This window comes from Lissotriton helveticus, assembly GCF_964261635.1.
Source record: "Lissotriton helveticus chromosome 1_1 unlocalized genomic scaffold, aLisHel1.1 SUPER_1_unloc_9, whole genome shotgun sequence".
In the NCBI taxonomy this organism is placed as follows: domain Eukaryota; kingdom Metazoa; phylum Chordata; class Amphibia; order Caudata; family Salamandridae; genus Lissotriton; species Lissotriton helveticus.
In genome coordinates, this window is record NW_027611736.1 from 4,258,301 (window position 1) to 4,284,130 (window position 25,830).

The following is a 25,830-nucleotide window of genomic DNA, read 5'->3' on the forward strand; positions in this document are numbered from 1 at the left end:
CATACTGAGGAATCCATTGTCTGCAATAAGAAGTAAGGCCGATAAAAGCTCGTACCTCCTTCTGTGTCTTGGGCTAAGGAAGACTCGCTATTAACTGGATACGATCGGGTGTCAACTGCCTACCCCACTTGGACAGTAAGTGGCCTAAGTAGATCACTTGCTGGACACAGAATTGAAGTTTCGAAGGGGACACCTTGTGCCCCATCTCGGCTAGGAAATACAGAACTGTAAGTGACGCTCGCTCGCAAGCACGTTCAGAACGGGCTGTGATCAGTAGATCATCGACATACTGGAGCAGGGCAGTGTCAGTTGGCATGTGAATGTTGTCTAGTTGTCTCTTAAGTGCTTGACTGTAAATACTAGGACTTTCTGTGAAACCTTGAGGAGCTCGTGTGAATTTATAGCTCCTTCCATTTAAACAAAAACCGAAAAGGTACTGGCTATCTGGATGAATGGGGACACTGAAAAATGCATTCTTGAGGTCGATTACTGTAAAAAATATTGCCTCAGAATCAATGGCTGTCAATAGGGACGAGATATCTGGATACTGGGGGATAATACATTTATTGAGTTCTCGAAGGTCAATCACTAATCGATATACTGGGGGTGCATTCGGATCAGTACGTTTCATGACTGGAATGATAGGAGAATGACATACATTGGAGTCAGTTTCTACAACTACTCCTTGAGCCATAAGCTCGTCAATAATTTTGGATAAGGCTGCTACAGCCTCAGGTGGCAATCTGTACTGTCTGATTCGTGGCAAGACTATACCTTGCTTAAGAGTCACACGGTGAGGTGTGATTTGCATGAAACCAACATCAGTTGGACCTTGCGCCCATAGATGCTGCGGGACATTAGACAATCTCGGATCAAAATCTCGTAAAACATAGTGACCCTTGAAGTCACGTAAAAACAAACGTATTCCCTCTGGGGAACAGCAAATAACTGCACCTAATTCTTTCAGTGTCTTAATACCTAACACATTTTCTGGACATGACTTCGTAAGCAATAGATCAGTAGTTCGGGACAATGGACCTACTTCTAGAGTAACTGGCTTTGATATCTCGTTTACAATAGGCTTTCCTGAAAATCCAAGGGAAACATTTCTAGAGCCTGAGAGCGGAGCCCCTGGAACCTCGTCGTGACTAATAGTAGTCCTACTTGCCCCTGTATCAATCAGAAACTTTCTGTCTTTCCCTAATACTTGACTGTGAACATAGGGACCTTCTTGATCTACAGGAATCTCGATGAGAGGCAAGCCTACCTCCCTCTCTAGGCTGTTTCATGAATACGCTTGATACTCTGGATACTCTGTCTGTGCATACTGGTACATCTGCTGTGTAACATGCTGTGTTGCCGCAATAGGCTGCGGTGCTGGAACTGTCTGTTGTGCATTCTGTGGCTGAGAAGTCTGTGAAACTTGTTCTTGTCTAGGCGGACGTGGTCTTTCTTTAGTTTTACCAGTGGCTATATTGTGTTTCAGAACTGCACACTCGTTTATAAAATGACCTGGCTGTTTACAATAATTGCATGTCCCTTTAACGGGAGCTGCAGGATGACTGGCTTGATTCGGACCCCTCTTCTGACTGTCTTGAGGAACAGATTGTGCAACTAGTACTTTCATTTTTGTGTCTTTCATACGTCTTCTCTCGTGTTCTTGCTCTTCTCTGATTCTATTCTGGTGATACTGGAGCATCTGTAACATCTGGGACGGAGTACTAGCTTGCCATGTACTTTCGACTTTCAAAACTCTATTCTTAACTTGTGGACTTGAATTCTCGACTAATTTAGTAACAAAAAGATGAGGGTATGACTCGCTACTCGTCTTCAAACCACTGTTTATTATAAAACATTTCTCAAATCTGGAATAAAAATCACTAGTGTCTTCGTCTTGTTTCTGTTTACAGGCTGAGATTGCATCCCAGTCTTCCTTTTTAGTTGCTAACAATCTAGGCAAAACTTGTATTAACAGTTCAGGTAATTCTTTACATTTGTCTCCAAGACCGGTACCTGGTACTCGTATCTTATCTTCAGCTTCTAGAGCTGTCCAATCGATCTTTTTCTCTCCCACCTCCCAATCCTTTTCCTTGAGTTTTTCATATATGCCCGCAGGCAACAGGACTTTTAACATTTTAATAATATCTGGATACGTGTATTCTCCCATACGGAGCATGTCTTTTAATTCTCGGTGGAACCCTGCTGGATCTCTGTCGTGACAGGGAATTAATTTCTTCATCTCTAAGAGTTCCATCTTGGTAACTGGGGTGTAAACAAATACTCGTTGCATTTCACCATCTGGTGTCCTAACTGGGTGTACTTCTCGTAGCGGATGCTGTCTGTCTATGTAAAACGGTTTACTTTCTGGAGGTGAGACATGAACAAAATGCGGGTTCAGAAACGTTCTATATTTGTGGCGCTGTTCTAGAATGACACTAATTAAGTCGGTACCTAAACCTTTCCATCTATACTGGAGTAACTCGTTCAGGATATCATGTAACGGACCTGGATCAGAATGTTGACCCTCATACAGTGTAATGAGGTATTGGATCATATACATACCCACCAGTCGCTGCTCGGCTGGGGGCAATTTCAGAAACATTTGTGCCACTATTTCGTCTGGAAAAGTGGTAGAATCAGTAATCCATCGGACTGCTGATCGGGCTAGTTCTTGTTCATGCATAGTACTTAACTCACTATAACCGATTCGTGATTTCAAAATTTGATCGGTAGCTTGAAATACTTGTTCTAGAGAGCCTTGTTCCGGTGCTGGAAGATGAAAGACTTTCTTGTGTTCCAGGCGTGACTGTCGGTCTGGAAATCTAGATTTACCTACATACGCTATTCTGGCGGTATTCTCGTCCTCTACCTCTTCAGTAGAAGAGTCATTTTCTTTCTCGCTTCCTAGAGCTTCTTTGCGTTGTTCGTGTAACCTTATTATTTCTTTACGTATTTTCTTGTACATACTCTCTATACTATTGAGTGTCTTGTGCTTACCCTCGGCTATATTATCACTCCACCTTGTCAGAACTTTCATTTCGATCGGATCTTTAGTCGGGGAATCTTGTTCCCGTATTAAACAATTGATCAGAAACTTTAATAACATAAACTGGATCTCGGATTTCCTAAGAGACATGACTTCAGCAATACTTTCTGGATCTTGTCCTGTACGAATGAAACGATACATTCTGTCTAGATCTTCTTTCATATTCGGTAGGGTGACCAAATACTCGGACACCTGTCTTATACGCACGGAATATAGAACCATACTATCCTCGCCTGGGACTGGATCATAACAGCATTCAGTAAGAACTCGTCTGATTTCTGCAATGGACTGATATTTGGGCGTACGCTGTAACGCACGTTCATGTAACTCGACTGCTCCTAAACGTCTACTTGGCGGCGGGGTACCAGGAGGACCTCCTCCCGCGGCCCCTATACTGGAATCGTCGACTGATACTCTTCGTGCTGGCAGAGTGACCGATGTGGCGGGAATTTGTACTACGGGCTGGACCGGGGGTACCGTAACAGGTACTGCAACAGGTGCCCCGGTGGCTGGAAGACCATGAATTACATTATTTACAGGAGCTGGTGGAACAGGATTTGCATATTCTGGGACTGTGTCGTCCAAATAGGACGAGAGAAAAATATCAGCTGCGGTCGGTTTGTGACGTAACTTGGTCGGAACTAAGGGTGGCGGAAAATTACTGGATGCCTCCGGTGTTGCTTTCGGCAAACCCTCGGCAAGAAGAGGATACATACCCTTAATGAGGGCATTCCTCTGTCTGTCTGACTGTGCGGTTTTAACTCGTTCACCTATTTCGATTAATTCCCTTTCTTGGGCTCTTTCTAAGGATTCCCTACTTAATTCTGACTTTCTGATTTCTTTTTCGGTTCTTTTATGAGATTCTTTGCGCCATAACTCGATGGCATCTTTCTGTGACTGTCTGGCTTTCTTTTTCCATAATACTTCTTCTATTCGCATGATGCACTCGGCATCCCATGTACCCGATACGGGCCATCTGTACTTTTCTTCTAACTGTTTGGTGTACTCCACCCATAAGTCTAGATATAATATGGCACTTATGCCATGCTTTTGATACATAAAATGAGCTGGACTGTCCCTAGGCGGGACAGGAACTGCTTCTTCTAACAGACCTTTTCTAGTTTTTAACTGACGTAATTTTGAGAACAGCGGCATGACTGAACTATAGTCTAGACGCAATTACAATACACAATGAACACGATAATTACTGAAGATACACCACTTTCATACCACGACATTGAAACACATGAATGACATTTAAAATAACAGTTTTGACAAAATACTACCTGAAATACTGAAAACAGAATACATGAATTTCTCGAGAACAGAACAGACTAGAACAGAAACTAGATGCACTGCTAAAACAGTACGAAACTTACCGGTCTCATAAAGAGACACGTCAGGACCCGCATCCACCTAAGTGGACACTTCGTGTTGGATCTGTGTACCCCAAACCCACGGACCAGAGACAATGCAATTGACCCTGTCTAGATACTACCCCAGCAACGGTACTCAACGGGCAGCAAGAACGGAAGGCCTCGGACTGGACTGGACTGCTACGACGCCGGACGGACGAACTTCGGACTTCAGTTACAGGTGGGCCTCCGGATACCTCGGACCTTGGACTCTCGGCTTGGGCTCTGGTCGGGACTCGCCGCGTTCCTCCACCGCCTCGTCTGGACGCTGGACCGCAACCTCCGTCTCCTCCGTGGGCCTGAGGGATACTTGAAGCAGAAATATCTGCACGTGCACGGTATGGTTCCGTCACGGCTGCAGAGGATCAGGGGGCTTGCGTGGCTTCACCGGCGCGTGGGGAAAGGGCAAGTCCCTATTCGGGCGCCATTATGTGGTAAATAAATAAATAATACCTCTATTTTTGACTAGATATATAATAACAGATAGCTCAATAAATAAGAGTCAAGATTCGAGGAAGCTGGAGTTTGCAGGTTTAATACAGCATAAAGGACAGGAACAGGACAACCTGCACGGGCAAGATCTGGGATGGCTAGCAACTTTTAATAACAGTGCACAAGCATATATAGTTAAACAAAATACATGATGTTCAATACAATAGGCGTAGCAGTGGGCAGGGCCTGTAGCAGTCGCGAAAGATAAGGCAGAAAGTAGGTGTAACAAGAGGCGTGAACAGGGCGTATACATAGACATGTGATGTAAACGTAACAGAATATGTCATAAATGGGGCGGAAACATGGAGGGGGCTACCTAAGGAGCCGGGACCTCTAACCTAGTGGTGCGCGCAAACTGGCAATGACGTGTTACTAGGAGAAGCTGGGGGCTATGACTTCTGCGCTAGAAGAAGAGACTGAAGTCTGGAGAGTCAGAGCGACATGTACCTAAACACTATCTAGTATCTGGTGTTTAGAGAACATGTTGATAGAATCCAAAAGTTATCAGGGTAAAGGCTAACAGACTCTAAGACTGGTGCATGCATTATTCTACATGTAGTGCGTGTTGAGGAATATTAACTGACCATTAATACAGTATTTCTCTTACATGGAGACGTAAAGGCTAGACTGTGACGGAAACTATTGATGCGATTCAGTAGCTTAGGAATGCAGAGAAGGAGAGCTGGACTGATAACTGGAATCATAACATACTCTTGGCAGACTGGCAGGCAAAGCCAGGCCGAGCCGGGCACTGTGAGGCATGAAGTAAGTGAAGGGTCAGGGATACAGGTGGGGGCTGTATCGCTCCTCGGAGAGGGTTCAGGAGACAGGAGCTGAATCTGAGTCCGGGCCCTTTTGAGGCCTAGAAACGGGGACTTTACAATGAAATAACGTGCACACTGTGAAACGTGGCAACGTAGCTTTACATAGGCCTAATACTCGTAGCTTTCACGAGAACTGGAAACTGGCATACTAGAGTTGGACACAACTGTAATTGCGTCTTTAATCGATCATGGGGAATACATATGCATATTAATCATGCACACATAACATACCATGGGGAACACGTAGGGACACAGAACATGGCAAAATTTACTTTTCCACAAATCCGTAGAATGGGCTTTGCTTAAGATGGATGAATTATCAACCAATAAAATCTTTTTGTTACAGTTGCTTAAGTTTTGTCTCAACAACAGTTACTTTATTTGGCAAGACAGATTTTATGCACAACTGAATGGAACGTCCATGGGCTTTGCAGGGGCCCCTGCCTACGCTAATACATTCATGGCCCAATTTGAAGCACAAAATTTGATGAATCGGAGAGAATGGTCACATGTGAAAATGTATTGTCGATTTATCGATGACATTTTTTTGATTTGGGATGACACTCTAGAGTCATTGGAAACATTGATTGGAACGTTAAACCAAGTTGATGCAAGAATCCAGTTCACACATAAGGTCAACAAAGACGTCGTGGACTTCCTAGACGTCAGAATCACCAAATCAGACACTGGTTTTACAACAGAACTGTATACAAAACCTACTGATCGCAAAAATGCTCTTAATTATATGAGCTTCCATCCTAGGAGTTTGATTAGGAACCTTACGGTGTCACAATTCATACGGATTAAACGAATATGTTCAGATACACAAGTGTGTGAAAATACACTGGCCAAGCAAGCTCAAAAATATAAGGAAAGAGGATATCCATCAGAGACATTGCACGAACAAATGGATAGAGTCCTGCAAATGGACAGAATGGAATTACTGAAACCCCAGAAAAGAACGACGCAAAATAGAATGGTATTTGTAACTAAATACACTACCCAATCACCCAGAATTAAAGACATCATCAACAAAAGGTGGGAACTATTATCCACGGAACGGGATTTCAACGGATTGTTTAAAGAACTGCCATTACATGCATACACAAGAGGGTCAAATTTAAGAGAGAGACTAAAACACAGACCACTACCAATAACGTCTTCAACAAACAAGGGAACAATGAGATGTCTTAACTGTACAAATTGTAATAACGTGATTACAGGAAGCACATGTACTCATCCAAACACAGGAAAACTGATACACCTAAGACACACCAGTGATTGTAACACGCAGAACGTGGTGTATGGGATTAAATGCCCATGAGGCAAAATGTATGTAGGGAAGACGGAACGGAAGATAAAAACACGGATAACGGAACATAAGAGCAGGATTCGCAACGAAAATTTGACTTCACCATTGGTTCAACATTGGAAGCAGGAAAAACACAGCATCTCCCAATTAAGATTTTTAGTGATTGAACAGGTTCAAATCAAACTGGGAATTGACAACCATCAAAGATTAATGCAGCGGGAAATATTTTGGATTAAATATCTTAACACAATGGTGCCAACAGGCCTTAATGAGAAATATGATTTAGCTTGTTTTCTATAGAGAGAACCATAGAATTAATTACCATACTTGAAATAAGCCTACAGAACTTTGAGCAATTTATAGTGCATGTATACGATAATTTAATCTTGTGAACTTTTGAAGAGAAAATAACCATTTGGACACTGAATTTACAGATGATCGTATAATGAGTATGTATAAATGATAAGCATCTGAGATCAAACAACTCACTCATAACATGAGTCCAGCATATCACAACATATGACAATTTATCCATTGGGCAAGCCAATAATGACAGGAGGTTGAAGCAATGATTTATTGTATAAAACATAGCCACACATGGACAATGTACATGGGTCTAACACTACATTTTTATATATCATTTAAAAACATACTTAGAGCCCAATTTATGATACCCGTACATGCAACCTCATGAGAGTTAAATTGGTATCACGGATAGATATTAAGGCAGTAGTATGAACGTTAAGTATCCATCGTCGTATAGACATGACCTATAAACAGGCAGTCCATCCAAAAAAAAAATTCTATGATTTTCTATGGCCATGAGATCCAAATACGAAACAATACGGTGTATTGGCGATTATTGTGAAAACGAACTTCGAATAGTGCAGACAGTAACCATGAAAGCACAGCAAAAACGTTGTATTTTACCACACTAAGATGGCGCTAGGATATTTCCAGGGAGAGTTCTAAAGCTTATAGACAGTCCGTTTTTTATTTTTACCACTACGCTAACACGCGGAGATGGCGGAGTTCATGTAATCGTTTCTTCATGCGGAGCGAGGAGATAGATCATACCACAGGGTAGCGGACCTTGGATAATTGAGGAGACAGGAAAGAATTTAACAGGTACGAATAGAAGGGCCAACAGGGGTGGTAGGCTGATAGACTTGTATACACCATAGTAACCGCGAGGTCCTATCATTGTTTTTTCAGAGCAAGAAGTTAGTGAAGACAAGGTACGAACGTGTCATTCTTTATTTTGGCGAAGTTCAGCTGCTGTATAGAAATTAGAAATAAACACTTACAGTCGTACATTTTTTGTTACAGAGCATTGCAGTGCAGACGAAGAGGTATGTAACTATACCAGGACATGACAATTCAGTCATAACATTTTCAGGTAGTCAGCTAAATATGGCCTCATTTTATTTTATTTACACAGAAAACCAGTGGCAATAGTTGGATATTGGCACAAACAACACCACACAATAGGTGTCATCAGGTAGGCACATTTTCATCTACATTCAAGCGAACCCCCATGTACAATATAGAACACAACACTTACATCATGTTATTTTATATTTTACAGAATTGCCCCTGATGAAGGCACTAAACAGTGCCGAAATGCATTGGGCTTCACAAGAAGAAATGTTTAAAAGCAACATGTGCAATATTGAAATGTACTAATGTAAATATGACATTATGAAAGTAAATGTACGTTGTCATGTATAATGTTGATAACAAGAGGAAATGAATAAGTGCAAAAATATGATTAAAATGTTGATATAAACAACAAGGATAAGAGTTCATGTAAAGAATTGGTAAAAATATGAACTAAGTAAGGTGCGGAGCACCAGGTGAACAGTGCGCGATCAGGTGGGCTACAATACCCATCATAACTCAGAATTCATATCTTTAGCATAGAATACATAGCAGTCCCTCCATTAGCGGCGGCCGCCTGTGCCAGCTGCAGCAGTTTGAAAAAGTGTTTTTAGAACAGCCTGCCCTACAGCTGCCTGCTGTTTGGAGTGCACATCTACACAGTAGTGTTTTGTAAATGTATGTGTGGTAGACCATGTGGCTGCTCTACAAATGTCTTCTAAAGGAATATTTCCAAGGAAAGCCATGGAGGCCCCCAACTTTCGCGTGGAGTGGGCCCGTGGGGGAACCGTTAATGTGCGCTTGGCTTTTTGATAGCAAATTTGAATGCACTTAACGATCCACCTGGCTATACCTGCTTTGGAAATGGGGTTGCCTTTGTGTTGTTCCGAAAAAGCAACAAACAGTTGCTTTGTTTTCCGAAAATCTTTGGTCCTATCAATGTAGTACATTAGAACTCTTTTGACGTCCAGTGTGTGGAGCTTCCTCTCCGCCACAGACTCTGGATTTTGGAAGAACACTGGCATTTCTATAGTCTGATTGATATGAAACTGTGAAACCACATTAGGAAGAAACTTAGGGTTAGTACGGAGTACCACCCTGTTGGAGTGAATCTGTATGAATGGCTCTTGGATAGTGAGTGCTTGGAGTTCACTAACGCGTCGCAGCGATGTGATTGCTATGAGGCAAGCCACTTTCAACGTCAAGAACTGTATCTCGCATGAGTGTAGAGGCTCAAAAGGTGGACCCATCAGTCTGGTAAGGACCACATTTAGGTTCCATTCAGTAGCCGGTGGGTTCCGGGGAGGAATAACTCGTTTGAGTCCCTCCAGAAAGGCTCTAATGGCAGGTACTCTGAAAAGCGAAAGGTGCTGCCTGTTTTGGAGATAAGCTGCTAGTGCGGACAAATGTATACGAATGGAAGCATATGCTAGATTGCATTTGTATAGATGTAACAGGTAACAAATGATGTTGTGGGTAGATGCATCTAGCGGGTTGATGTTTTGGTCTGCACAATAAATGACAAACCATTTCCATTTTGCTGCATAACACTATTGGTGGGATTTCTTGCCTCTCTTATGATATCATACAGTCGGGAGACAAGTTGAGGTAGCCAAACTCTAAGACCTCAGGAGCCAGATCGCCAGGTTGAGCTGTTGCGGATCTGGATGCTGAGTGTCGTCATGGTTCTGCGTCAAAAGCCTGGGTGTGAGGTGCAGCCTTTGATGCGGTACCACGGATAGTTCTAGAAACATGGTGTACCATGGTTGGCGTGCCCACGTTGGAGCAACCAGGATGAGTGCCATTGAGTGTTGCTTCAGCTTGCGTGCCACCAGCGGTATTAGAGGTGCTGGGGGAAAAGCGTACGCAAATATGCCTGACCAGTTCATCCATTCAGGTGTGGAAACCTGGCGGAAAGCTTTGGCATTTGGCGTTTTCCTTTGTGGCGAACAGGTCTATCTCTGGATGACCCCACTGCTGGAAGTACGGGTAGAGTACAGATGGATGTATCTCCCACTCATGCATCTGGTGGCTGTGCCTGCTGAGCAGGTCCGCCATCTGATTGTCCTTGCCCGGGAGGTGTTCCGCCATGAGGAAGATGTTTCTCTGAATAGCCCACTTCCACATGCTCTGAGCCAGATGAGACAACTGTGGAGAGTGTGTACCTCCCTGTTTCTGTATGTAGTACATGGCCGTCATGTTGTCCGTCCGGATCAACACAACCTTGTTGCACAGATGTACTTTGAACGCTTTCATTGCTAAGAAGATAGCCATCAGTTCTAGAAGGTTGATGTGCATCTTCTTTTGCTGCGCTGTCCATAGTCCCTGCACTGTGTAGTGGAGTACATGAGCTCCCCATCCCTGGAGAGATGCGTCCGTTGTCAGAATAATCTGTGGCACAGGCTCTTGGAACGGTCGGCCCTTGCAAAGGTTTTGTGGATTCCACCAATGCAGAGAGTTGTATGCACGACCGGTCACCAACACTAGGTCTTTCAACTGTCCGTGAGCCTGGTTCCACTGACGTGCTAAGCACTCCTGAAGCGGATGCATATGTAGTCTCGCGTGCGGGACTATGAAGATGCAGGAGGCTATCATGCCTATCAACTGCATGAACACTCGTGCCGGAAGCGAATGTTGTGGTCTGAATTTTTGTATCAGCAATTGAATGCTGTTGATTCTCACTGAATTTGGCTGTGCCTTGGCTGCCAGAGTATCTATTGTCGCGCCCAGATACTGCCGTACGTGGGCGGGCTGAAGGTGGGACTTTGGATAATTCAGTGAAAACCCCAGATCGTGAAGAAGTTGAATGGTGTGGGACACGTGGGCGGCACACTGCTTGTCCGACTTCGCTTGGATAAGCCAGTCGTCCAGATAAGGGTAGACGTGAACGTTCTGTCTCCGTAGGTGTGCAGCCACTGTCGCTAGGCACTTTGTAAACACCCTGGGTGCCGTCGTCACTCCGAAAGGGAGGACCTTGAATTGATAATGTTGATTTTGAATGGTGAACCTGAGGTATTTTCTGTGTGACGGGTGTAGCGGAATATGGAAATATGCATCCTTCAGATCTAATGTTGCTAGAAAATCCCCCTGACTGAGTAACGGTAGAACCTGCTGCAATGTGAGCATGTGAAAGTGTTTCGATAGGATGTACTGGTTTAAGGGCCTGAAGTCCAGTATGGGTCTGATGGACCCGTCCTTTTTTGGAATTAAGAAGTACAGCGAGTACACCCCTGTACCCCTTTCCTCCACAGGCACGAGCTCTATTGCTCCTTTTTGCAGCATGACGACCACCTCCTGCTGCAATAAGTGCAAATGCTCTGTGGACATAGGACGGTGCCTTGGTGGGATGTTGGGTGGAGTGGATGTTAACTCCAGACAATAACCGTACTGGATACGCTTTCTCACCCACCTGTCTGTAGTGATGGATGTCCAGACTGGTAGGAACTGTTGCAGTCTCCCCCCGACTGGTGTGGCATGGTCGGGGGGCAGTGACAAGGCGTCACTGTTTGTTAGTGGCGGAGGATCGGGAGCTGTTGTTTCCGGGACCTCTGCCCCTGGTGCTGTTTCCACGATAGCCACCTCTACCTTGTTTGTTGTAGGTGGTTTGCGCGCCTCCTTTAGTGTATTGTGTCTGCTGTGACAGCTGGCCTCTGGAAACTCCTCTATTGTTTGAGCGACGAAAAGAACCACCCCGAAACTGCTGGGACTGTAGAGCCCCCATAGACTTTGCAGTCTCAGTGTCCTTTTTGTTTTTTTCCAAGGTGGTGTCCACCTCGGGTCCAAATAAGTGATCAGGGTTTACAGGCTGATTTAGTATGGTGGTTTGTATCTCAGGCTTAAAACCGGAGATTCTCAGCCAGGCATGCCTGCGCAACATTACACCTGTGTTAATTGCCCTGGCCGCGGTGTCTGCTGCGTCCAGCGCACACTTGATAGATGCATTTGAGATAAGCTTGCCTTCCTGTATGAGCATCTCTGCTGCCTCCTTATATTCGTCTGGCAAGTGTTGTAACTGGGTTTCAAGTGTATCGTAATGAGCCCTGTCATATCTTGCTAAAAGTGCCTGCGTGTTGGAAATGCGCCAGATATTGGCCGCTTGAGCTGCTACCCTTTTCCCTGATGTTTCTAGCACTTTAGATTCTTTATCAGGGGGAGGAGCATCACCCGTTGTTTGCGAGTTTGCCCTCTTCCGGGCATTTGAAACAACCAGAGAGTCCAACGGCAACTGTCCCTTGATATAAGTAGGGTCCCCAGGTGCCGGCTTGTACTTCTTCTCAATCCTGGGGTTAATCACCCTAGCTCTGGTGTTTTCTTTAAAAATGTCTCCAGCATGTTTTAAGACACCCTTTAGCATTGGCAGAGTCTTGACAGTTCTCTCCGAGGTGGCGAAGGTGTCAAACAAAAAATCAACTTCAACAGGGTCAGCATGGAGCTGGACATCATGATTTTTGGCAGCCCTTTCAATAAGCGCATTAAACGCCGCCAAGTCTTCAGTAGGCGAGGTTTTTACAGCATACGCTTGACTGTCTGGGGCAGTGTGGGTATCTCCTGGGTCAGCAGCGTCCGCCCAGGGTTCATTGTGATCTTCAGGATCAGTGTCCATAGGATAAATGTACTCCTCATTGTCACCTTCTTCTGTCTCCACATCCGAGTAAGTTGGCGAGATAGGAGCAGTGTCTTGGCCATGTGGTGAAAGAGGCTCAACAAGAAGAGGTGAAGTTGTAGAATCCTTCTTCTTTTTCAATGGAATTTTATATGACTCCCGAGGCTGTTCAGGGGCGATCTTTCTCTTATAAATGGAAAGTCTACCCGTGTCTGCGTCGATGAATTGCCTCGACTGCTCTTCAAGCGGGGGCTGTCGATGCTTTGTGACAAGGTCCGCAGTTGTAGGCTTCGGCCCCGTGGACACCCTCTTGGACGCTTCGACGGCCGGTTTAGGGGCGAAGGCTTTAGGTACCACTTTCGGCGGCAGTGTGAACTGGATGGGTGCCGACGATTTTTGAGGTTTAGTGGGAGGCTTCGGTGTTGGAGTGTCCTTCGGTCCGACAGGAGAAGCCTTCTCCTTAATGCGTTTCAGCGATTCCGACACCTGCTTGGAGAAGGAGGCAGACGGCTGTGTCGACTCGACGGGTACCTTCGAGGCACCGCCAGGCGTGGGCTCGAGGTTCGTACTGCTCGTAGCCTTATCTGGTCGACGCGTAGGATCTACGACCTTCCGAGCCCTGAGTCCTTTTTCAGTGTCGACGGCCTTGGGCACCGACTTTTTCGGGTCGACGTTCTTGACCAGTTTTTTCTGTGTCGCAGTCTTCGGCTCGACACCCTTCAGCGACTTCACCGGGTCGACAATACTTTTCTGCTTCGTCGGTGCCGATAGTTCGGAGGACTTCGAGCCGACCAAAGCAATACGCACTTTCGGTTTCGATTTCGCCTCCAGTGCTTGAGGTTGAGTAGACACCGAAGCTTTCTCTTTCGGTTTCGGTTGGTCAACCCGTGGCTCTTTAGAAATGTCCGTAGCCAGGCCCTGAGGCGAGGCTGTAGAACTGAGTGTACGATCTCGGGTAAGGCCATGTGGCGATCCCTCGACCTGAGCCTTATTGAGTGTTTCGGTCTCGGGCCCTGTAACAACGATCGGGCCTTGCTCTTCGCCCAAGCTATCTTCTCCGGCCCCAAAGACCACATCGTCGTCTCCTACCTCATCGACGACGTTATCAATATCGACCATCTCGACATCTGCGTCGTAGTTGGAGTCGTTCTCCGATGCAGGATCAGACTCTCGAACTTCCTGCTCGACTCCCTCATCCTCTTCGGTATCGAAAATGTTCACCGGGTCAGGTGCCGTCTGCTGGGCCTCCTTGCGCGCTGCGCGTCGAAGTCGAATCGTCTTCTTGGAGCGGAAACGAGAACAAGCCATACAGCTGGCTTCATCGTGATCCAGAGACAGGCACTTGTTGCACACCGGGTGGACGTCGATATGAGGATATTTGGAGTTGCAAACGGGACATCTCTTGAACGGGCTCCGTTCCATGATGGTTCGTCGATAAGGCCTCTGGCGTCGACCGGGCCTTCAGTGCCGAAAGCCACACGGCTGTTTCGGAGGTTCGGCTGGGAAACCGAGCTGAAACAAGAACTGGCACCGATCGCAAGACAATACCGACGATAACTAAAGGCCTTTTGGCCAAAAATAAAGTTTACTATTGATTCCGAACTTGAGTTAACAAACATGCATCCGAACCCAATGGCGGAAAAAAACAATCTGAGGATGGAGTCGATGCCCATGCGCACTGTAGTCCAGGGGAGGAGCCACCTATCTCGTGATACTTCGAAGACTCTTCCAGGACAACAATGTGCAATCATCCGGACCCAACACTAGGCGGTGATCTATGCTAAAGATATGAATTCAGCAGCCCACATGCCTCGAACCTAGGAGTTATCTGTATGAGCACAGCAAGTGTTTAGTGTATCCTCAAATTTGTCATCCTTTCTGCTAAGGCGCATATGTTTCTCCTCAGCTAGGGCCCAGTCGGGCGCATCTCTATGCCAGAGCGCAATCGTTGGAGCATGCTGGGGTAGCCATGTGATTGCAATTCTACGCCATGCCAGTACCATAGGCGACTGGCATGGTTAACTTGCGCCTCTCTGGCATCTAAAGAGGCTTAATAAACAGCATTTGGGTGTCAGCTCAATACTTAGTTGTGTGGCATGCTCCATTTCTTCGCCAACTAGTTGCCAGAAGGAGTGTATTGCATCGCAGGGCCATTGTTAATGTAAGAAATCAGCCCCCACAGTGTTGCAGCGCAGACATATATATGGACAAAACCCGACCATTCGATAAAGGTCTTGTGGCGTTAAGTACGTCCTGCGCAGAAAATTATAATGTATCCGTCAACAATGGGCATTACTAGAAACCATGCATGTTAGTTCACAGGACCGCTGCCAGTCTTGATCTTCCATTGGAATGTCAAAGTCTAAATTCCAGGCCTTTTGGGTCTGTGTGTAGTGTGTAGTGTCTACTGGACAGTTTAAAATGCAGCCCTTTGGGGGTGCGAGGGGTCGTGGCTACTCCTCTTCCTTTCGGGGAGGTTACAACCAATACCAGCAGTACCATCCCTATCACGGCCAACCGTGTTACTCCTCCCTGCAACATCAGTGGTTTAGACAGCCGCAGGCTGCCTCTTACAAGCAGCACAGAGGGAAATCCTCCTGCTGAGGTAGAGATTCCTCAAAAAAGCAGCGCCAACTGTCAACCGCTCTTCCCATCAAACCGACCAAAGTTGGAGGGCGGATCTCCCATTTCTTCTCCAATTGCTCCGCAATAACTACAGATCGATGGGTTTTGGACATGGTGTCCAGAGGCTACACCAAATTCTCCCCCCAGAGGTCCTCCTCCTGCCCATCTGAAGGACCTTTTATGCCAAATCAATCTCATCTTAAGGAAAGGAACGATCATAGTGTTCTGAATCTTCAAAGGGGATGCAGGCTTCTATTCAAGATTCTTCCAAATCAAGGAAAAATCGGGGGAGTGGCACCCCATTCTGGACCTTCGTTCCCTCAAAGATTCCTCAAGAAGCAAACTTTCCAGATGTTGTCTCTCCTAGAAGTACTTTAATTACTGTCTCAAGAGATTACAAGCCAACACTGGACCTTCAAGATGCCTATTTTCATGTCCCTATTCTACGCAGACACAGAAAATTCCTGCGCTTTAGAGTGGCTGGCAGAGATTTCCAATTCCAAGTTCTTCCATCTGGCCTTCGCTCTGCACCCGAATGTTCACTAAAGTCTTGGCGCCGGTGGCAGCATATCTTGGTCAAGCTGGTGTCCAAATATTTTGCTAACTCGACGACTGCCTTATAAAGGTGCAGTCGTTCGCAGTCGCAACTAGACACACTCAGTCATGCCTGTCTCTGTGTCTTTCCATCACTCTGGAGAAGTCTCAGTTCACCCCCTCTCAAGTGAGGACCTTCTTGGGGGCCATCATAGACACACAGCAAACAACGGCTTTTGTCTCAAACGAAAGACAACAGCGGATTTCCAAACTGGCAACTCTCCTGCGCACATAAAAGTATGTTTCTGTTCGACAGTTCAAATCGCTTCTGGGAATGCTGTCTTCCTGTATCCCCCTAATTCCCAACTGTCGCCTCAAAATGGGACCCGACTGGAGGAACTCGACAACCAATTGCAACAAGTCTCAGGGTCCTTAAACGATGTCATCAACATCACGACTCAGTTACGAAGAGCATTGCTATGGTGGACTCGCATACCAAACATCTCAGCAGTTCGTTTGTAGTGGACACTCCAAGTTTCATCCTCACGACAGATGCCTCCTTCGAATGGTGGGTAGCGCATCTTCAAGCCCTCACAGTCATGGGGAAATGGGACACCCACCTATGAACTTGGCACTTAAACCTTTTGGAGTTACTGGTGATATTCCCGGCTCTGAAGTCCTCTTGCACCCTCATTCAAGGAGCTCAAGTGTTGATCCGAATGGACAACACAAAAAGCATGCATTATGTGATCCACTTTGATATCCCTACAAGCTCAGCAAATTTGGGACTGGGCGATTCAACACAAGGTCACTTTAACAGCAGTTCATGTTTCGGGGGTGTCCAACCTTCTAGCGGACTCCCTGAGCAGGTCGGTCTTGTCAAACCACTAGTGGGAACTTCCATCAGCCGGCACTGGACAGCATCTCTCCGCTTTGCAGACACCCCAATATGGATTTATTTGCGACCAACCTGAACCGCAAATGCCCATTCTATGCAAGTTGGCTTCCCCACTCAGAATCGTGCGCGAATGCGTTTTTGATGAACTGGTCAAAAATATATGCTTACGCTTTTTCACCAATTCCTCTAGTCGCAAAAGAGTACTTTAAAAAAGGAAGAAAGAACCCTGTAGCATTCTTCTCATAGCCCCCAGATGGTCTCGCCAGTTCTGGTTTATGGAGCTCCTCCTCCCTGTCGGAGTGCAATCCAATTTGGCTGTGCCCAATTTCGAATCTTTTTTACTATGAACCACGGCCGGATCTGCCATCTGGATCCAACTTCTCTGCGATTGGCAGCCTGGCGCCTGAACCTTGCCTGAGCCTTGCCAGTTTGGTTATTCCTCCGACTGCAGGGAGGTCCTCACTAACGATAGAGCACCCTCCACTATCAAAACCTACAAACTCAAGTGAAAACGGTTCTAGCTTTGGTGTGAAGCTTCAAATTCAAATTCTTCAGTTTAACTCTGAGAAGACAGAGATTCTACACTGTGCAGTAGGTAGAATCCTTCCTAAACGTCCGCTTGAGTTTTGGCCAACATCCCCTGCTACTCCATTGGCTCCCAGTAGCGTGGTACATAATCTGGGAGTCATGGTTGACAACAAATTGACATTAGAAAACTGTCAACAAAACAGCTGGAAGTTGTTTTACTCTGATCAGAGCATTTCGGAAAATCCTTCCGATGTTCTCTTAACAGAACAGAGCGCTGATAGTCCGGAGCACCATCCTCAGTAAGCTGGACTATTGTAATGCCCTGTAACTAGAGTCCCCGCAATATCTGATTGAGAGATTGCAGAGAGTACAGACCATGGTGGCCAAACTGGTACTAGTGCAACCACGCCGCTCCTCCACCTCCCGGGCACTCTCAGATTTACACTGGCTGCCAGTCTCGCAGATGATACGATTTAAATGTAAATGTGTTTCCATTTATATAGCGCACTAATCACCCAGGGGTCTCAAGGCGCTTGCTTAGGGAACCCGTCCTGGTATTCCCCTGTGAGATACCCCGGCAGGGTATTCACAAGGTGAAAGCCAGGCATTCCGCCGCGAGGGGCCGTAGTGGAGATTAAGCAAGCTATTGCCCAGAGTCGCAGAGTGTGACCCCGTGAGTCGAGTAGGCACCGGAGCGAGAATTGTCGAGTCCGTGGAATTTTTGAGCCCGAGACCCGCCGAGGCGGGGAATCGAACCCTGGTCCACGGCTGATCTCAGCTTCCGGGTCTGCCGCCTCTAACCACTGAGCCACGCTTCTCCACTATGTATATAGTATTTAAGGCTCCACATGGTCACGGGCCCAAATCTCTGCAGGAGAAACTGACATGATATGTCCCTCCATGAGCACTGCGCTCCTCATCGGCTAATCTGGTGAGGGTGCCTAGAGTTAGGAAAGTCAAATCAGGAGGTAGGGCCTTCAGTGCGGCAGCGTCCCGCCTTTGGAATACTCTTCCATTTGATACGAGACAAATAGACAACGTCCTACAGTGTAGAAAACAGTTAAAAACCTGGCTCTACCCTCGAGTATGCTCCTTGGCATCCTGCTAACTTCTTCCTGGCAGGGGACACAGTCTCTCGGCCCTAAGCTAGTCGCCTGCATTACAGCGCCAGGTTACCCGTAGAGTGTCAGTTGCGCTTTACAAATAATGATAAATAAATAAATAAATAAATGTTCACCCTGTTCACTCTACGCCAGAGCAGCTTCTGCCTTTTTTCTTACAATTAACAAAATCCAGACTCTCTCACTCTACTCTGAACGTTTTTCTGGCTGCAATTTCCAAATTCCGTCAGGATGGCTCCAATTCTTTTTATTCTTCAAGAATTATTCAACAATTTTTCAAAGGCTTATTTCAGATGTTCCCTAAAATTCGACACCCGCCTCCTCCTTGGCATCTGAACATTGTGTTGGCACAACTCATGATGTCCCCATTTGAGCCCATTCGTAGGGCTGATCTTAAATTCATCTCCTTGAAGACATCGCTGCTTTTAGCTCTTACTTCGAGTCAGCGAGATACAAGCTTTTACTATCAAACCACCTTTTCTTCAATTCACCAAAGACGCTGTGGCGCTCCGCATTAATCCGGCCTTAATTCCTAAAGCTCCATCTGATTTCCACCTGAATGAGCCTGTCATCTTAAAGACTTTTCCCCTAATCCACAGTTGCCAGCAGAAAAGACTTTACATTCTGAGATGTTTGACATTTTATTTGCAGAGAACAACCAGTATTCGTAAAACTGATCAGCTCTTCATAGCCTACGGCAGGATGCGTAAAGGACCTCCAGTTGCTAAACAGACTATTGCACGTTGGATATCTAGAGCAATTTCCTTTTGCCATCAGCAAGCAGGCAAGACACTTCCTGCAACGATTAAAGCGCTCCATACTAGAGCAGTCTCCTCTTCTACTTCTCTCTTTGCTGGTGTGCCTCTTCATCAGATTTGCAGAGCTGCGACCAAGCACTACTGTCTGGAAGCTGCCAACAATGCTGACACTACTGTGGGGCAAGCGGTGCTACGTAATCTTTTTAAGTAAGGTGAGCCTCTGTTACTTACCTCCTCCTGCACACATTGTATATATGTATATATTTCTGCTTTTGCAGATGTGCCCATGTTTACTGCTAAACTGTAATATACGTATATGTATTCTCTCGTACTCTGTTTACAATGTACTTATGGCTTACTATGCACAGTTCTCGAATTACTCCTATCTACTCTGATTCAAGCATGTGAATCTATGAAAGATACCCCAATACTGGAGAAGAACATAAGTTACTTACCTGAAAACTGTGGTTGTCCAGTATTGGTATCTTTCATAGATTCACATGTGACCCACCCACCTCCCCTCAGAGGCTCCCCTCTTCTCCTTGGCTCTTATGCCACACTTGTGCTCAAAAATCGGAGAGCCTGAGCCTCTGATGAGAAAGTTCCAGAGGGTGCTGTCGCCTTATTGGCTGGAGTTTGGACCATATCTAAGGACTTGGACAAGTTATTAAAGTGACAAGTTTTTTCCTGTTAACTTCTATGTTACAATACTTCCTATTGCTCTTTTAGCTATGCTTTCGCTATATTGCTATTTATTCTGTGTACCGAGGGAATCCCACTTCGGCGACGGAGATTCAAGCATGTGAATCTATAAATGATACCAATACTGGAGAACCACAGTTTACAGGTAAGTAACTTATGTTCATCTTCCTGATCTTCCGGAGCGGATAAAAGCAGTTAGAGACCACCGTCACAATCTGGGATTTCATAGACAGATCGCAGCGATTGTGATGCCAAGTCTTTTAGTTGATCTAGATGGTAGGGGTGGGTTTTCCAACTCAGACGGCCAAAAATTTGAGTTCCAGGGCCCACCAATAAGGATCATTTCAGTGTTGTCTGAGTTTAAATGCAGGTGGTTACTGTTCATCCAGCTACCAATATCTCACATGGTAGTTTGAAAGTTACTAACGGAGGCTGCAGACTAACGATCGTCAGCGTAGTTGAAAGTGCATACCTTTCTTTAGCCTAAGGTTTGAATTAGAGGATACAGATACAGATTGAAAAGGTGCGGTGACAGGGAGGAGCCCTGCGGAACCCCACAAGTCAATTTGACTTTAGAGGTAGAGAATTGGGCACAGCGTACAGCTTGAGTGCGATCCTCTTGGAAAGACGTAAGCCACTTAAGGCCCTGTATCCCTGCATTACTCACATTGTCCACCAAGAGGACGATGAAGACTCTGTAGAGGAAGGTTAGTCTCATCTCTTTCATTTGTGGGGGGAGGGTGTCAAGAATACACGTGCCTCTTTTGGCCATTGTTAGCCCCCACTTGTTGCCTGGAAAATATTGTGGGTTCGACTGGAAGTGCACAGATTCCCTTCCAACCAGGCCTCCTGTGCCAGATCTCATTCCCTGAACTGTTCCCGTCATTTCCACATTGGCACCCCTTTAGCTCACATATAAGTTCCTAGTAAAAGGTACCCCTGGTACTAAGTGCCTTGTGGTTAAAGAGGGTCCCTAAGGGCTGCAGCACAAATTATGCCACCCTAAGGGGTCCCTCACCTAGCACATGCACACTGCCACAGCATCCTGAGTGTCTTGGTGCAGACAAAACTGAAGAGCCAACCTGTGTGCCATACCCATGACCACTGCTAGAGGGGTGTCCTACCCATATCTCAGGCAGTGAGTTAAAGTTCACAGATGTATATAGTGCGACTCATCACCCGTTATGGTTTCCAGACGCTGTCTATGGTCACGGGGTGATAAAGTGATTTGGCCAGAATCACAGGATGTTGCGCTGAAGCAGAGACTCGAACCCTGATCCCCAGTTCCTGAGTCGGCAGCTCTGGCTGCTGCACCACATCCCCCCTCCTGTGAGGGCATATCTGCATGAAATGCCCCTGATGCCCCTGCAATATCCTAGTCGATTCCTGGATATTGTAAGTGACCAGGGAAGTCATAGTAAGTACCTAGGCTGGACACTAGTCATTATGAGTTCGCCGATTCAGAAAAGGGGGTGGTGATGAACAGAGTGTCTGAATTAAGCAGACCACTCTTACCCAGTCCAAAGATCAGGGCTTGATCCATCACCGTTATTTATCTCACTGCCCCATCCCAGCTCAGAACCTGGCTATATGCAAATTAGTCTGTCCCTGGCCCAGTGCATCATGGGAACAGGGCAGACCAAACTACCAAGCCAATTCTTCACCAGAAAGGAGACAAGCTACCGGGGACCGGTTTCTGGCATTTCAGCCTCTTCGGCCCGGCTTGCTTGAATCCTGATGGAGCAGTGAGAAAGGGACTCATGTCTGAGTATACCCTGCCACACCTATAGTGGCCAAAAACGATTCAGAAAAGGGGGTGGTGATGAACAGAGTGTCTGAATTAAGCAGACCACTCTTACCCAGTCCAAAGATCAGGGCTTGATCCATCACCGTTATTTATCTCACTGCCCCATCCCAGCTCAGAACCTGGCTATATGCAAATTAGTCTGTCCCTGGCCCAGTGCATCATGGGAACAGGGCAGACCAAACTACCAAGCCAATTCTTCACCAGAAAGGAGACAAGCTACCGGGGACCGGTTTCTGGCATTTCAGCCTCTTCGGCCCGGCTTGCTTGAATCCTGATGGAGCAGTGAGAAAGGGACTCATGTCTGAGTATACCCTGCCACACCTATAGTGGCCAAAAACGATTCAGAAAAGGGGGTGGTGATGAACAGAGTGTCTGAATTAAGCAGACCACTCTTACCCAGTCCAAAGATCAGGGCTTGATCCATCACCGTTATTTATCTCACTGCCCCATCCCAGCTCAGAACCTGGCTATATGCAAATTAGTCTGTCCCTGGCCCAGTGCATCATGGGAACAGGGCAGACCAAACTACCAAGCCAATTCTTCACCAGAAAGGAGACAAGCTACCGGGGACCGGTTTCTGGCATTTCAGCCTCTTCGGCCCGGCTTGCTTGAATCCTGATGGAGCAGTGAGAAAGGGACTCATGTCTGAGTATACCCTGCCACACCTATAGTGGCCAAAAACGATTCAGAAAAGGGGGTGGTGATGAACAGAGTGTCTGAATTAAGCAGACCACTCTTACCCAGTCCAAAGATCAGGGCTTGATCCATCACCGTTATTTATCTCACTGCCCCATCCCAGCTCAGAACCTGGCTATATGCAAATTAGTCTGTCCCTGGCCCAGTGCATCATGGGAACAGGGTAGACCAAACTACCAAGCCAATTCTTCACCAGAAAGGAGACAAGCTACCGGGGACCCAGTGTAAGAATTGGCTTTTGTAGTCTGGTCTGCCCTGTTCCCATGATGCACTGGGCCAGGGACAGACTAATTTGCATACAGCCAGGTTCTGAAACTGGGATGGTGCAATGAGCTAAAAAACGGTGTTGGATCTAGCCCTGATCTCTTGACTGGGTGAGAGTACTCTGCTTAATTCAAAGACTCTGTCCATCACCACCCCTTGTTGTAAATAATTTTGTCCACCCTAAGCGTGGAAGGGTATACTCAGATGTGAGTCCCTGGCTCATTGCACCATCAGGATTCAAGCAAGCCGGGCCGAAGACGCCTGAAATGGCAGAAACAGGTCCCCGGAAGCTTGTTTCCTTCCCAGTGTAAGAATTGGCTTTTGTAGTCTGGTCTGCCCTGTTCCCGTGATGCACTGGGCCAGGGACAGACTAATTTGCATACAGCCAGGTTCTGAAACTGGGATGGTGCAATGAGCTAAAAATCGGTGTTGGATCTAGCCCTGATCTCTTGACTGGGTGAGAGTACTCTGCTTAATTCAGAGACTCTGTCCATCACCACCCCTTGTTGTAAATAATTTTGTCCACCCTAAGCGTGGAAGGGTATACTCAGATGTGAGTCCCTTGCTCATTGCACCATCAGGATTCAAGCAAGCCGGGCCGAAGACGCCTGAAATGGCAGAAACCGGTCCCCGGAAGCTTGTTTCCTTCCCAGTGTAAGAATTGGCTTTTGTAGTCTGGTCTGCCCTGTTCCCATGATGCACTGGGCCAGGGACAGACTAATTTGCACACAGCCAGGTTCTGAAACTGGGATGGTGCAATGAGCTAAAAAACGGTGTTGGATCTAGCCCTGATCTCTTGACTGGGTGAGAGTACTCTGCTTAATTCAGAGACTCTGTCCATCACCACCCCTTGTTGTAAATAATTTTGTCCACCCTAAGCGTGGAAGGGTATACTCAGATGTGAGTCCCTTGCTCATTGCACCATCAGGATTCAAGCAAGCCGGGCCGAAGACGCCTGAAATGGCAGAAACCGGTCGCCGGAAGCTTGTTTCCTTCCCTGTGTAAGAATTGGCTTTTGTAGTCTGGTCTGCCCTGTTCCCATGATGCACTGGGCCAGGGACAGACTAATTTGCATACAGCCAGGTTCTGAAACTGGGATGGTGCAATGAGCTAAAAAACGGTGTTGGATCTAGCCCTGATCTCTTGACTGGGTGAGAGTACTCTGCTTAATTCAGAGACTCTGTCCATCACCACCCCTTGTTGTAAATTATATTTATTATGAGTTCGCCAGCTCCATGATTGCCTCACTGAAATATGTGATGTTTGGCACCAAGCATCTCAACACAATAAACTTGTGCTGATTCCAGTGTCGATTTTAATAAAAATTGCACACAGAGGGCCCCTTAGATGGGTCCCCTGAAACCTACCAATCCTTAGTGTGGTCATTGACTGGCCTGAGCAAGCCTGTTACCACCAGAGTGTGTTCTGACCTCAGGGGAGAGTGCCTGCGCACTCTGAAGCTGAGAACAATGCCTTTCCTGGGTGGAGGTGTTCAGGTCTTCCTTGGACAGGAAGAGCCATCCGTGGTGGGGAGCTTCAAAGGTCTTGCCTCCTTTGTAATGCGACCCCAGCCTCTCCTGTTCGAAGGAGCTGGCCTCCATCCTGTCCTCACCCCCTTTTTGGCGGCAGGACAGGCCGGAAACCTTAGATAGACTAGGAGATGTGCCCCCCTCTGCCAACTCCTCCCCACGGGTGCTGGAGGCTAGGTCAAGTACACTTTTCAGTGCCCACCATCTTGAATATGATGGGACTTATCCAGTTAGGGATAGGACTGTGTCCTCCTCTCACAGAAGGTGGGCATGTTAGAGGGTGTAGACACCACAGGCAAAGGGCCCATTGGACATTACCTGTCACTCCCTTGTAACGCCCTTAAATCTAGTTTTTAGGTGGCATCCCCAGTCTCTGAACTACAAACTAGTTCCCTCAAGCCGCTGTTACTTATCTGCAAGCAGCCTCTGTCCGATTGCCCTAGTCCCCCTTAATTTATATTGGGTTTCCAACCTTGAACTTGCACTTGGGCGCCCCTGTGCCGCTGGTGGTGCACTGTTGGTTCTGAAGTGACAATACTGACCTTAACTTCCGAAGAATGGTCTTGTAAGGAGATGCTCCCCGTATGTATGTTGAAAGTTTTCTTCACCCCATAGGTTAACATTGCAAAGTCTGAAAATTGCACTAATTGTCCACTTTTTATATTGAACAGTATTTCTATTGCAAAACGTATTTACTCAAGATGAAATTCTGTGGTTCCGCAAAATAAATCTAACAAGGTATCATTCTTAAATTGGTCTCAGATTTATTCAATGAGTGTGTGTCATTTATTGCACCTGTGTGTACAACAAATGCTTAAAACTACCCTCACATATGTCTAACTGCTCCCCCACACTACCACAAAAGAGCATTATTATTATCTGCTTTAACCTCTGTAAAATCTCTGGGGATCCACAGGACTCTCTGCACACTATACCTCTTTTTGGTATAGTATAGTGAGAGCCGACTCCCCACGCTCAAGTACTCACACACACTCAGACATAGACAGACACAGACACACACACACTCTCTCTGACACACATTCTCACACATACCCACGTAACTCACATAAGAAACATATATTTAACTTCTAAATGACACCTTCAATTAGGACCATTAGTAAATAGGTTCTTGCAGAATTTAAAAGATCCTACTTCTGAGGATATCTGTGCAGTCATCCCCATGACAGGAAAGAAGAAATGCAAATGAAAAAAATACTTTAGGAGGCTAAGCATTCTTAAATTAAGGAATGAATGAAAGATAAACCAGGAATAGAGAGAAACAGACAAAGAAATAAG

The 25,830-nt window shown here is 46.3% G+C and overlaps 1 long non-coding RNA gene across 7 annotated transcripts in view; it reads left to right on the forward strand.

The window, feature by feature from the left end:
* Positions 1-25,830, forward strand: part of LOC144806596 (uncharacterized) — a 394,727-nt gene that overhangs the window by 77,496 nt on the left and 291,401 nt on the right. The window lies entirely within an intron of this gene.